This window comes from Melanaphis sacchari, unplaced genomic scaffold (genome assembly GCF_002803265.2).
Source record: "Melanaphis sacchari strain LSU unplaced genomic scaffold, SCAv2.0 Contig12_pilon_pilon, whole genome shotgun sequence".
NCBI lineage: Eukaryota > Metazoa > Arthropoda > Insecta > Hemiptera > Aphididae > Melanaphis > Melanaphis sacchari.
Window position 1 is genome coordinate 2651041 of NW_020270527.1, and position 12914 is coordinate 2663954.

General features: G+C 23.6%; 1 protein-coding gene across 1 annotated transcript in view; it reads left to right on the forward strand.

Annotated features, from left to right (window-relative positions):
- Positions 1–9951: 9951 nt before the first annotated feature.
- LOC112591208 overlaps positions 9952–12914 on the forward strand; it is a 62742-nt gene continuing 59779 nt past the window's right edge. The window contains exon 1 of the mRNA XM_025334953.1: positions 9952–10245. The gene's annotated coding sequence lies outside the window, so the exon portion shown is untranslated. The remainder of the gene's footprint in view (positions 10246–12914) is intronic.

Genomic DNA, 12914 nt, shown 5'->3' on the forward strand with positions numbered 1-12914 from the left:
ACTTATAAATATTTTAGTAAATGAATAATTATGTACCCCTTTGATTTCAGTTTATTATACCAAACACATTATTGTGGAAACAATTTAAATTAACTTCATGAATCTAAAAAGTTTACTTTATTATATAAAAAGAGAGGATTTAATAAATTATACTAAAAACAATTTTCTTTTGTATTAATTAAGTACTTCATTAATGAAATAATTAAATTAATAATAAAAGTACTAGGTTGTGTATTAAGTAATTGGTTATTTAAGTTAATATTATAATCATTATTTAATATCAATTTAAAGAATTTAAACTTTATTGAAAGCTAAATTTGATATTGAGATTGAAAACACGTAGCACTATAATAGTAAAATATACTAAAAATGAAAATGAAAAAAGTTTGGATTTCTATGTATATACCTATTAACTTTTCTTCACAATATTTTATTTTTGACCTCTAACAAACTGTTAACAATTCGAGTATAAGTTTTATATTAAAATAATAAATAAGAGTTAACCTCTTGATAAAATAAACAAAATCTAAACAAGATATTTCGATTGATTTTAATTTTAATAGAACTAATTACTATAACATATATTTTTGATACTACATATTATACGATATATCTATGATATTTAATAAATGATTTATAATCTAATACTATTAGTTTGATTATGACAATATTAAAGGTACCTATAAATATGGTTACTCTGAAATATCGAGATTAAAATTTTGAATTCAAATGGTCGCGGTAGTGGAACAATGGTTTCTTTTTCATATAGAATTAAAATTTCATGTGTAAATAGTCATACACTATCAGTATTCAGATTAAATTAGGCCTTTGTTATAAATATCATATTCAATATGCTATTATCTAGTAACACATTGTCAACATTACTTTTGTATTTTGACTCATGCGTTTAACGTGTTACATTATTTAGTTTTGATTAAGTGAGATAGAGGATAATATGTTATACATTTAATCGTTACGGTGATAATATTATTATAGTATCTTAAATGTATTTTTATGATTGCTGTATAAATTGTATGCGATTCACACTAGTAATTTTTTTCAATATTTTATAAATTGCATTTTTAAAATAAATAATAACTTGAAAGATATTGATAGATTTATTCTAGTTTAAGGTTTAACAGAAATTTTACCTTTTTCAAATATTAATTAAAATATTTACATTAGGTATATATAATTTTACTGTAAACCAATTACGTTTCATAAGAAACTAATTGGAACAAAATAATTTCTAGTGTAATTAAATATTCATATTTATGTAATAATATTTCTTAACAATTGTTAAGAGGTTATTATATTATTATGGAAAATTTAAATGTACAAAAGTTAAGAGATAAAGACTGTATAGAGAAGAGTGACAAAATAAGGGTTTTAATATTGTTTTTGTTGGGAAGCTTTTGTTATTATAAATATTGAATTTTATTTGACAATTTAAACATATAAAATTAATATCTAATAATGCTTATTTATTTATGTAATTGTATGTACATTTTATTATAATTTATTTTACACTTATTTAAGTCAAATGTATAATCGTAAAGACAAATTTATATTTATTTATATTTATATGATAATATGCTAGTGAAAAATTTAATTTCTGTAAATTATATTAATATTATACCTCATAGAAATTATAAGAAGAATTTTTTTGGAAAAAAAAAAAGTATTATTTAAGTATCGGTTGTTCTACTAAAGTTGAATTAAAATCACAGTTTTTATAAAATATAAAAATAAGCTACAATTAAGTATAAATCATATAATATACTATATACTGTAATGTAATAATATTTTGTTCATTGCAATTCCATTTCATAAACATTATATTTTTAAATATCAGCTGATTTGATTTTTGTGTTCGAGGAATCATATTAGGTACATTAATTAAAATGATGTGTTATAATTTAGTTTATATTACATATACTGAACCAGTATAATTTATGAAAAGCATTTATAAACTTATTCGAATAAATTAATAGCTACCAATAATGTACGTACACTATATAGTGTATAATAATAAGATATAAAAGTTTATAATTTATTGTTTAAATTACAAGTCCATCATTTAAATTCTAAATGCATTAAAAAAAAAAAAAACAATTTTGTTAGTTACTGTGTTAATTATTCATGTATACTATAAACTTATTTAAAATAAAAATAGAAATTGTATACAGATATTAAAATACATATACGTTTGTACTATATAAGTGCAGCCACAAATAAAGGTAGTGATCATGTTATTATAATAACATTGTTTATCTGAAGTAATCAAGTTGATGATCATATATTATATTATATATTTAGGGTAATATGGGATACTTGCAGGCAATGTGAACCATGATTATAAAAAAAATAATTTATATCATCGAACATTCATAATTTTATTTTTATTATTACCATTTATTTAGTACAAGATTTTGTAGAATGGTCTCTACTTGCAATTGCATAGACTGTCTGCTTTCCTCCTACACTTGCATTTATTTGTTTCTTTAAGCTGCGCACATTGCGTACAAGTACATCGATCATATTCTTGTCCTCCTAAATTAGAAAAAAAGCGGGCTGCTTTTCTTAATGAAATTGAATTATCCAGCACGTCTTCAGTCTGTACAATGTCAATTTTTTTTTTTAATCATATTTCCAATTTGTCTTCAGTCGTATCAATTAAATAAAAGATATATTTTACTGAAATATAGCTGGTATTTAAATATGTTAATAATTTAGATAATATGCGTTTATACATACATTATGCATAATGTATTATTTTAACTTCACGCCAAGAATATATTTGAGATCACTCTGAGCTCTAACTACATCTAGAATTTTAACTCTAATTAACTTTACAATATTTCCTAGGTAAAATCAAAAATTTCCATCTTTTTTGTTCTTTGAATTCTTAAGTTATTTCACCACTATTTTCTGTTTTGGTTGAATGATATTTATCTTGTATTTTTTTTCTTTTTTAATTGTTTTATCTTCATTATCTTCTTTTACTTTTTCACGAGTTATTTCATTATTTTTATTGTCGTTAGAAAGGACTTTTGTTGACTCTAAGAAAGTTCTTCTTTGGTTTTTAATTTTGCAATTAAATCTACAGAAAGTAATGAAGACGTTAGACTAATTTTATGGGTTGTGCCAAAAATCAGTTCATATTATGGTAAATGTTTTGTATCATGATGTTATCCTCATCTATCGTACTTATGTACGATTTTTCATTGACTGTACAAATTTTAAGCTATTGCTCTAATTTTTTTGTTTCGATACTTTGAAACCATGTTTGAGTGCCTCAAAAAGGATAAGTATATTTAATAAGAAATAGCAACTGTTTTGGAACTTTTATATTTTAAAGGCTTAAATATGATTAACTTTGTCAAAAGATCTTGGTAAACTCATATAAATTGATAATCTCTATTTAGTTTCGTTTCTATATCAATAAAGTTGATTTAACATCTCGAATTCATATTTAAATATATCATTGGTGTAGCCACCAATTTTTTTCATTATACTTTCTTAACTTTGACATGGACTCAAAAATTTAAATATGACGTTATTGTTTTCCTAGCTTTAAATTTTTATTTATTTCGTATTCCATGTAATATCTACCACCATGTCCAATAGATAAATGTATGTCATGTAAAATTGTATTTGTATAATTCATTTTTCGACTCCTAGTATTGTCATTAGGTACCTACGTCATATTTCTTTATTAATTTTGAATCTTTTTTTTTTCTCTAGCTTTAGTTGTATTAAATGATTAATTATTTTAATATATTTTGATTTACTAAGTAAAGTATTGTTAGTTTTTTCAGTTTAATAACTTTGTTTAAATGTTCATAAAATTTAAATTTCATTTTTAAAAAGGATTTTAATACATGGAAATTAAAGCTTATATTTAGTAAAGTACAAAACTTACTGGTTAGTTGAAAATATCAATTATTGTTTGTATATTGTTGATTAATTTCATAAAGATAGACATTACTTTTATCATTTTAATATGGCCATACGAGAAAACTATAATTCTTAAATAGTATAAAAATAAAATAAGTTAATACGGCGTGTTTTAAAAATGTAATAATTTGTTTTAACATTTTATCGAATTATATTTATGATAAAAATAAAACAATAATATTATATAGTTAACTTTTTTTTGTTATTTCATAAAATATATTATATGATTATGATTATTATAATTATTTTAAATATGCGTAATATGTATAAAATAAATAAAAGGAATGAACAATATTACAAATTATTTGTTTGTATTTGCGGTTCGCATTGTTCGAGCAGGATTCACGCATACTTACACACACGTATACATTTATCAATATATATGTTTTGAGAATAAATTTAAAGCTTATTAATGATCGTTTTTATTCATATTTTATTTATATAATAAAAAGGTGTATACTTTTAATATTTTCAAGCAGGTTTTTTATTTTAAATTATTTTATACGTGAACAATAATAATACAGTTTAATCAAGTCCCGTATGATTGGTCCCTAATCTTACAACAAAATTGAGTATAAAACGTATTTCAAGACGCATTTTATATTTTAATATTTAGTTTACTATACATGTGAATTAATTTTAATAATAACAATTGAATCGATTGGTGTAATGATGAAATAGATCAAATATTTTTTGTCATTTAGTTAACACGTTTTATGATACAATTCTTTATAATATTGAATGCATGTTATCTAATCAATCTACCTAATGAAAAATGTAACTAAAAATTGGGTATTATAATTATTTATAATGATTTTTGTTTCATACGGTCATTATCACTATTTCATCTTATTAAGTATTTTAGTTGAAGTTGTTGAAATTTTAGATGGAAAAGTTTTAATTGTAATATAGTGAATGATTTTAAATAATGTTTCCATAAAAAAAAAAAAAGAAACCTATCAAATAATATTAATAGGTATTGTACGTCAGTAAAATATTTTAGTCTTATAAAATGTAGCCATCCTAAATAGTTTTTAGCTGTAAAAATCGTGAAAAACTCTATTTAAAAAATTTAAATAGAAAAAAAAATGAGCCATTAAATATTATTAAAATATAAACGGAAGATTAAGTTTCTAAAATATTGGGATGAACAATTATAAACAAGTATATAGAAGTTTTTATTTAAATTATGTTAATCTTTCGCTATTCGCTTCTTTCAAGATACGTTACAAATATATACCTATAATTGAAGTAAAGTTTCATCATGATTAAATACAGACATTTAACCAATATAATATAATATATAATTTAGCAGAATTTATATTTTAAATGGTTTTTTAAGTTGGCAATCAATTTAGAGGTTATGGAAACTATTGAAATAACATTTTTGTTATAAATAGTTTAAACTAACAAATTTTTTGCTAACAAATAATAATAACTACCTAGGTTGAATGGAAAACCTAGTTCACGATTATATTCATACTTGAAGCTTATTTTACATAAATATTTATTTTAGTTGTTATTAACACATTAATTCGATTATTAATTTATTTATTTACTTATGCACACATCAAGTATACATGTATAGTAATTGTTTTGCTAGACTACGTAATATACAAAATAAATCGATACGTTAATGTCACTAGAACGTGTAATTAAATATACATTTAGTACTATTTATAATCAATTAGTCTCACATATTTTGGTAATAAACAACAAATCAACTCTACAAGCAATTGAGAATTTGCGTATAATTGTTTATAATTTTATTTGGTATTGTATTTAGTCATTACTTCACAATTATAATGGATTAATATTTGGCAGGGTTTCCTTTACTTAAGGTAATTAAAAGCACGTATGCTGCAATTTAGTTTTAGTAAATTGAATCAGTTTTGTTAACATTTATATTTGTTGGCTGGAAAATTGAATATTGAATAGATTTTAGTTGGTCTGAGTTTAATTATTTTCGTTAAATAGTTGTTAACAATGGTTTTGAATTTACTATTTAGGTTAACGTATAATTCATAAAATATCTCAATTCTTTACTTGATCGTTATTAAAAGTCTATCCTAATAATAAACGGTGCACTGAATGCTTTTCAGTGATATTATTATTAAAATATTAACTAGCAGATGTATACATAGTATATTAATTTAAAACAAATAAATATTATAAATTTGTAATTTAAATATGAGTCTTTAATATTATGTAGCTTAAATTCCTTATTTAATATATTTTTGTTTCATGTTAAGATATTTTTCTTACGTTTTCAAGAAACTTAGAGAATCAAAGATTTTGTTTGTAAAATTATCAATAAATATTAAAAACAAAAATTTTAAAAGCTATCTTCTACAATATTTAAGATTACTTACTTCATACCCCCATCCGTAACTTTCGTCTAACTACCACATAATGTATAGCAAATTTTTGTATTTTACAATCAGAGGAATTCATTTTCTCTGTTGTTTTATTAAAGTAAATTGACCTATATAAAATTTAAAGGTTAAAATAGAGTACTAACTCTATTTTTGTATTTTTTATTTACTTTGATTTAGAAGTAAATTTTGTAAATTTTACATATTACTTTGTCTACATTGAATCATACATGGTTTTTATTTTTTCTACAAAGAAAATGTTTTTAAAGATAAACTTTTGTTATTTTTAAAGCTGATTTATTTTATTTTAAATTATGATAAATGGTTCTTTAAAATTATTATAACTGTTAATTTACAAAAATGTATGTACCTATATTTTTTTTATCTATATGATATATTTTTTAAGCCCATGTGTTTATTTAATATTAATAATTTAATTATTTTATAATAGTTTTATTGTTCTAAAGCTGAATCTAATAATGATAAATATATTTTTTTATAATTATAAATACCTATTACAGACTTGACCTCAAAGTTCATATGTTTCACTAAGTAAATACATGATACATTTTATAAAAATTGCTGCTATGGTCAATGTAAACGAAATTGATGTTAGATGTATAAAGGTACGCTGAATTTTGACAGAATAATAGTAAAGTGAGTATTAAGAATCGAGCGGAAAAAGGTTCTTGTTTTCAGCAAACTTTTATGTCGAGAGGAAAATATTATAATAAATCAATTTAATAGCCTAAAATGTTGAGCTGTGATACCGCAATAAAGGTGCGTTTGCGTACAAAGAAAATTAATGTTCAAGCTGTTACTCTATAGGTAAAAACTTAAACCTTAAGATATTACATGCCGACCAGTTGGGATCTGTAAGATACAATAATAAAAATATATGAGCATATTATATTATAAAAAGCAAAAATAAATATATTATGTAAAAAATTACCCGAAAACTGAAATTCAGAAAATATAATTTCAACATGATAATCTCGTCTATCCATTTCTACAATAGTATAGAAAACTGTCGTCAATCTGTTTCAAATCTTCAGTAAATAATAATCTGTATGATGTGAATTTTATATGTGCTTACTGCTTACGTTCCTGAAGAATTTTTTTCTAAAATAATTAATGTCTGTCTAGTATCTAGTATACTGTTTAACTGGGTGAAGTCAAATTTTGACTTTTTGATGTTATCGAATAGAATGTTTATTATCATAAAAAATTTTTTAACTTGTTCAAGGTAAGAGCATGATGCTTAGTTACTCACGGGAACAAATAGGATACACACTGGTGGGTCCTATTGTTATTTTCGTATACGTTAGCGGCTTGTAGTCAACTTGAGTAACAATACTGATATGACACCAACCAAAAACGAAAGCTTTTGTTTAGCCATTTGACTGAATAAAACAATAACATATGACGGTTATTATTATTCTGCTGTTGTCGTTTTAAAACTATTTTGTGGAATATTTCAATTAGCTGAAAAATGTTAATAGGTATCAAAGAGTTTTTTTTGTTAAACTGTATCAAGTCACAAATAATAAAATGCATGCATGCATATTGCATACATTTTCTAAAATTTTATAAATCTGATATATAAAAAAAAGTTATTAAATTTTGTTTAAAATATAATAATAATAACCAGCTGTAAAAACTTTTTACATTTTTTATCTATGTCAAATCAAAAATATAAAAAATCGAAATAGTAGCTTGGCATTAGATCCACCTCGCGATTGTAATTGAATATTATTATGATCTCAACTCCCTCAAATTTTCGATTTTTTAATTTCTATTTATATAAAGATTAAGATTAATTTCCACTTATTCATATAATTTTTTAGGATAAAATTAAAAATCCAGAAAAGTAAATCTCAAGAGAAATTTTGTGAAAAAGTTCAAATCTGCTCACTATAGTGCTCTGCACGGTCCGTGTTTTTGTGGACTGGACCGGACCAGTTTGTTCGAAAGTTATGTGTACGAATTAAAAGTGTTCGAATGTAATCTGTTAGAAAGTTTGAATTTTCGAATATTTTTTCAATTATTCGAACATTTTTATTTAACTCTAATTCAAGTTAAGTTATAAGAGCACAAGACCGATAAGTTAGAAGTTAACCATTAACACATTATTTAACTTATAAGTTAAAATTTATCATATAAAAAAGTATTAACTTAACTCAGTTCAAAAAAAGTTAATCTATATTTTTTTTTAATTAATTAATATGTAAATCACATGACTAATGATTATGTTTTTCTAATTTACTAAATTAAAAAATAAAAAACAATTTTATTGAATTTTTATCATAATGTACATTGTACAGTGTAAATAGCCTTTTATGTTACATGATATATTATTTATTAATTTAAATTATACACATCTCTAATTAATACTTTAACGTATTTAACAAATATTATTTTTTTAATATAATATAACTATTGTATGTCATAAAACATTAAAACAATACAATTTATAATTCATAATTTTATTAAAAAAATTTCTATATTAACTGCAAAAAGCCAAGTTATTTAAGTTTTTAACTAGTTAATGCCCACCTTTGGGAAAATGTAACATTCGTACATAATACTATTCGAACACAAATCCACTTAAACACAATCCATTCGAACAGGTTTTTTCAAACACTCTTCATTCGTAAACAATTCATCCGAACACTTAATTGATTCCCGTTAAACAGAGCTTAGATCGAAACTAAACCAGACTAAATTATGATTTGATAGTTTAAATCTAATCTAACTCATTGCTGTTGCTAAGAACGTTGAGCTATCCGGAACAGACCATTTAATTTTTTAAACAGTTGACAGACCGAACTGAATCGATACTAATTGAAATAAAAACCAAATCGGACCACACAAATTAATATCTTTACGTAAAATATTTATTTACAGATATTTTTTGGAAAAATTTTATAATATTTTATTACTTTGAAGATAAGATTTTAAAGATATTATTTTCTATAGTATAGGTATATCTAGTTCATGAAAATTTACAGTTCTACATAACGTTATAAATTTATAATACGATTATATATTTATACACCATTTTGATTGTTGCTGTTGATTACAACTGCAGGTTTTGATTGATAAAACAGAAATAGATAGACAATAATTAAAATATAATTATTTATAACCATATAAATAATAATAAAATGTTGTAATGTACTTCGTATTTTCTAAACAATATTGATTGAAAATAATAAAAATTAGAATTATTGTAGACCGTAACTGCCTAACCAAAACCAAAGACCGGACCGTTACCGTTACCGGTCTTATACACGAACCGGACCAGGTCGAAATCAAATTAAATCATTTTATTTGATACTGAACCGAACTGTTACAAAAAACGAACAATATGTTTTTATAATTATTTATAATTATTCTTAGGTAACCATAATAATTCATCAATATTTCGTTCGATTACAGTACACACACACAGTGACCCGGCTATACGGTAAAACACGAATTTATTGAAGAGATGAAACATTATTTTATACCCTACGGTGGCGGTGCGGTCGGCGTTGGCACGACTGACCCACAGGCCACAACCGAGTATAGTATTATACTTTAGGCACCCCAACAGGTAGTCTGACGACGACGACGACGCCGCCGGCAGCAGCCACGACATTTACGCACCGGCCTCCGAACCGTGCACCCGTGACACGCGCGCGCTCCGATCGAAAGTTTTCCACGTCGCTCGCCATCAACGCATCAAATTGTGTAGTGCGTGATCGTTGATCTCCGTATACCTGCGATCACTGGTGGTTCACGTAGTACGCCTACTCTCGTACGTACACCGCGAATACGATTTATATTATATTAAAACCGTAAACGTATGCCGATCGTCTTCGCAACAATTGAGGAGGAAAAAGAATTTTATGAAATAAAAGAAAAAGTAAGTGCAAACAAATATGTATACAAATAAAATTTGGAGAAATTTCGACATGGTTTTTTGAAAGCTTTCGAAATACATTGTAAAAATAAATTAATAAATGATGCATATTACAAATTATGTATGATGCAACTATTGATTACAATAATATAGAGGAATTAGTACCATGCCACCATAATAGTACATTAAAGATCTTATGGACGAAGACTCCTTAGATCCGAAAGTTTTTTTTTTATGTAGACATGTGTTCAGAAACGTAATTTACTATGATGTGTTTTTAAGTTATATTATAGCTGTCGTAAAATCGAAATAGTGATTTTTATAAAATACTTAATTTTCTTGATACACCACGCAAAATATATACTTCAAAATTGTATTGGCCTTTAAAAACCTTTTTCGTCTGCGTAAATGTAGATGCATTAATAATATAACTAATTATCAAAATACTTTCAAAAAAATTGTTTTAGTAATAATGTATGCCATTCTATAAATACATTAACTCACCTCAATAAATAAGCTACCTATTTTACTTCGTTAAAATTTAATAGTTTATACACCATTATTCTTTATTTGTTTAACAATATTAAAATGTAAATTTCAAAATATTAAAAAAATGTTAAACAAAGCTTAATCGATAAAATTATAAAAATTCCTCGATTAAGAGGTAAAAAAAAGTTCTTTACAGTTTTAGATTCTTAACAATATTTAGATAATCATTACATATACATAATATATTGAAAAATATAATACTATACATGGAGTGATGTCGATGGTTTAAGTGTCTAAATATTTAATAATACATTTTACTTTTATTTTTCACCTAATTTTATTAAGTAAAAATATAGTATGATACTTAATTATATAAATGTTGTCACGAACACAACTTGTAATAGCTTATTGTTACAAGAGGTGTAAACCATTAATTATTTTCTTCATTATTAACTTTTAAGAATAAACTCAAATAATCGTAGATTTTAGTTTATACACAAGATAGTCATAACTGTAATGACAGGCGACAGCATTTGTTCCAGATGTTAGCCTTATGTCAGTTACATTATAATAATAATTATTAACGAAATTAATATTGTAGAAAATATTAAATTATTATAATAATACATTGAAAATACAATACAATCATAAAATATAATTTAGAGGTTTGTTATAAAGAAAAAAAATAAAAAAAAAGTATGTATAAATCATAATATAAATTAAATATTTGTAGTTTTAAACATTGATAAACCATAGGTAAACGTATAAAATATTTAAGAACTAATGTTAGAGATATTGTAATCCACTTTTTTTTTGTAAATTAACTTACATAAGCAAAATAAGCATCTTTTAAATAGATTACATATCATGAAGGTTTCAATGAATTCAATTTAACGTAGTAAATATTCCATAAAACTTATGTTGGACATTAATTATATATTTTTTTATCGAAATTAAACAACTATCTAAATTAAAAGTTCTCCAATTGTGGGGTTGTGTTTTATTTTAAACAATACATTTTCAATCGTTTTTCATAAACAATTATTGATTCACAAAACAGAAAAAAAAGATTAAGATCATTGATATTATTGTGGATTGCCAAAATTTAAAAAAAATTTTAAAATGGGTTGTACATTTTGCATAGTTTGATGCTCAGATATTATTCAGTATATTAACAATTTATAATCTAACGATTCAACTAAAATCTCTATGAAAAGTACACGATTTATTTATTTATTTATTATTTTTTTTTTTTGACAAGCTCAATTCATTAAACAGCTTAAAAACTATTTAAAATTATTTAAAATATTATTAATGTATATTTTTATTATTTTCAGAAAATTTCGTATTATGAAAATATGTTACATTTTAATTTTTATATTGGATTAATTTGATAAATAGTTAAAAAAACAAAAATAAAAACGTAAGATTTGTAAGGTGACATACTGAACAAAGCGAAGAACGTATTGATTTTACATTAATGTGGGTTTTTATGTATTTTTTTAATGTGTCTGAAAATACTTTTTCTAGTGAAAAAAATGCTCCTATCATCAACTCCGAAAGAGGTTTCTGGTAGCAAATTGTATCTAGTTAGTACTTTTGGAAGGTCAAAATTGAAAACTCTTGGTAATTTTTAAAATAGTCGAAGACAATTTTCTAATATTTATTAAAATTTTAATATTATTGTTAAAATATTTTTTTTGATAACCAGTGGTAATTAAACAATTAAACCATCGTTTTTTAGAAATATTTTTCATCGTATACAATAATTTATTATTGAGTTAAAATTTAACACATTCTTTAATAGATACTCATGACAAGGTACTCTCGACACTTACTATTGTCAGTTAGTAAATTTTAAATTGTTTTTTAAATTAATATTAGATTCGTAACTTCATGCATAATTATTTATAATGAAGAACTAGAATCCATTCATATTTATCCATTATATACATTCTATTGAATAAAATGCGGTTGCAAACTGTTAAGACGTATAAATACAAACTGATCCTATAATATATAAAATAAATATGGTTATTTAGTGTACTTGTAATGATAACACGAGGTAGGCGAGTTTTCCCATATTTACTTTACGTGGTGTATGAGTTACCACCATTCCAGTAGTTTTTAGCTTTACTACATATATAAAACACATTTTTCAGTCAAAAATTTTATATTCCACT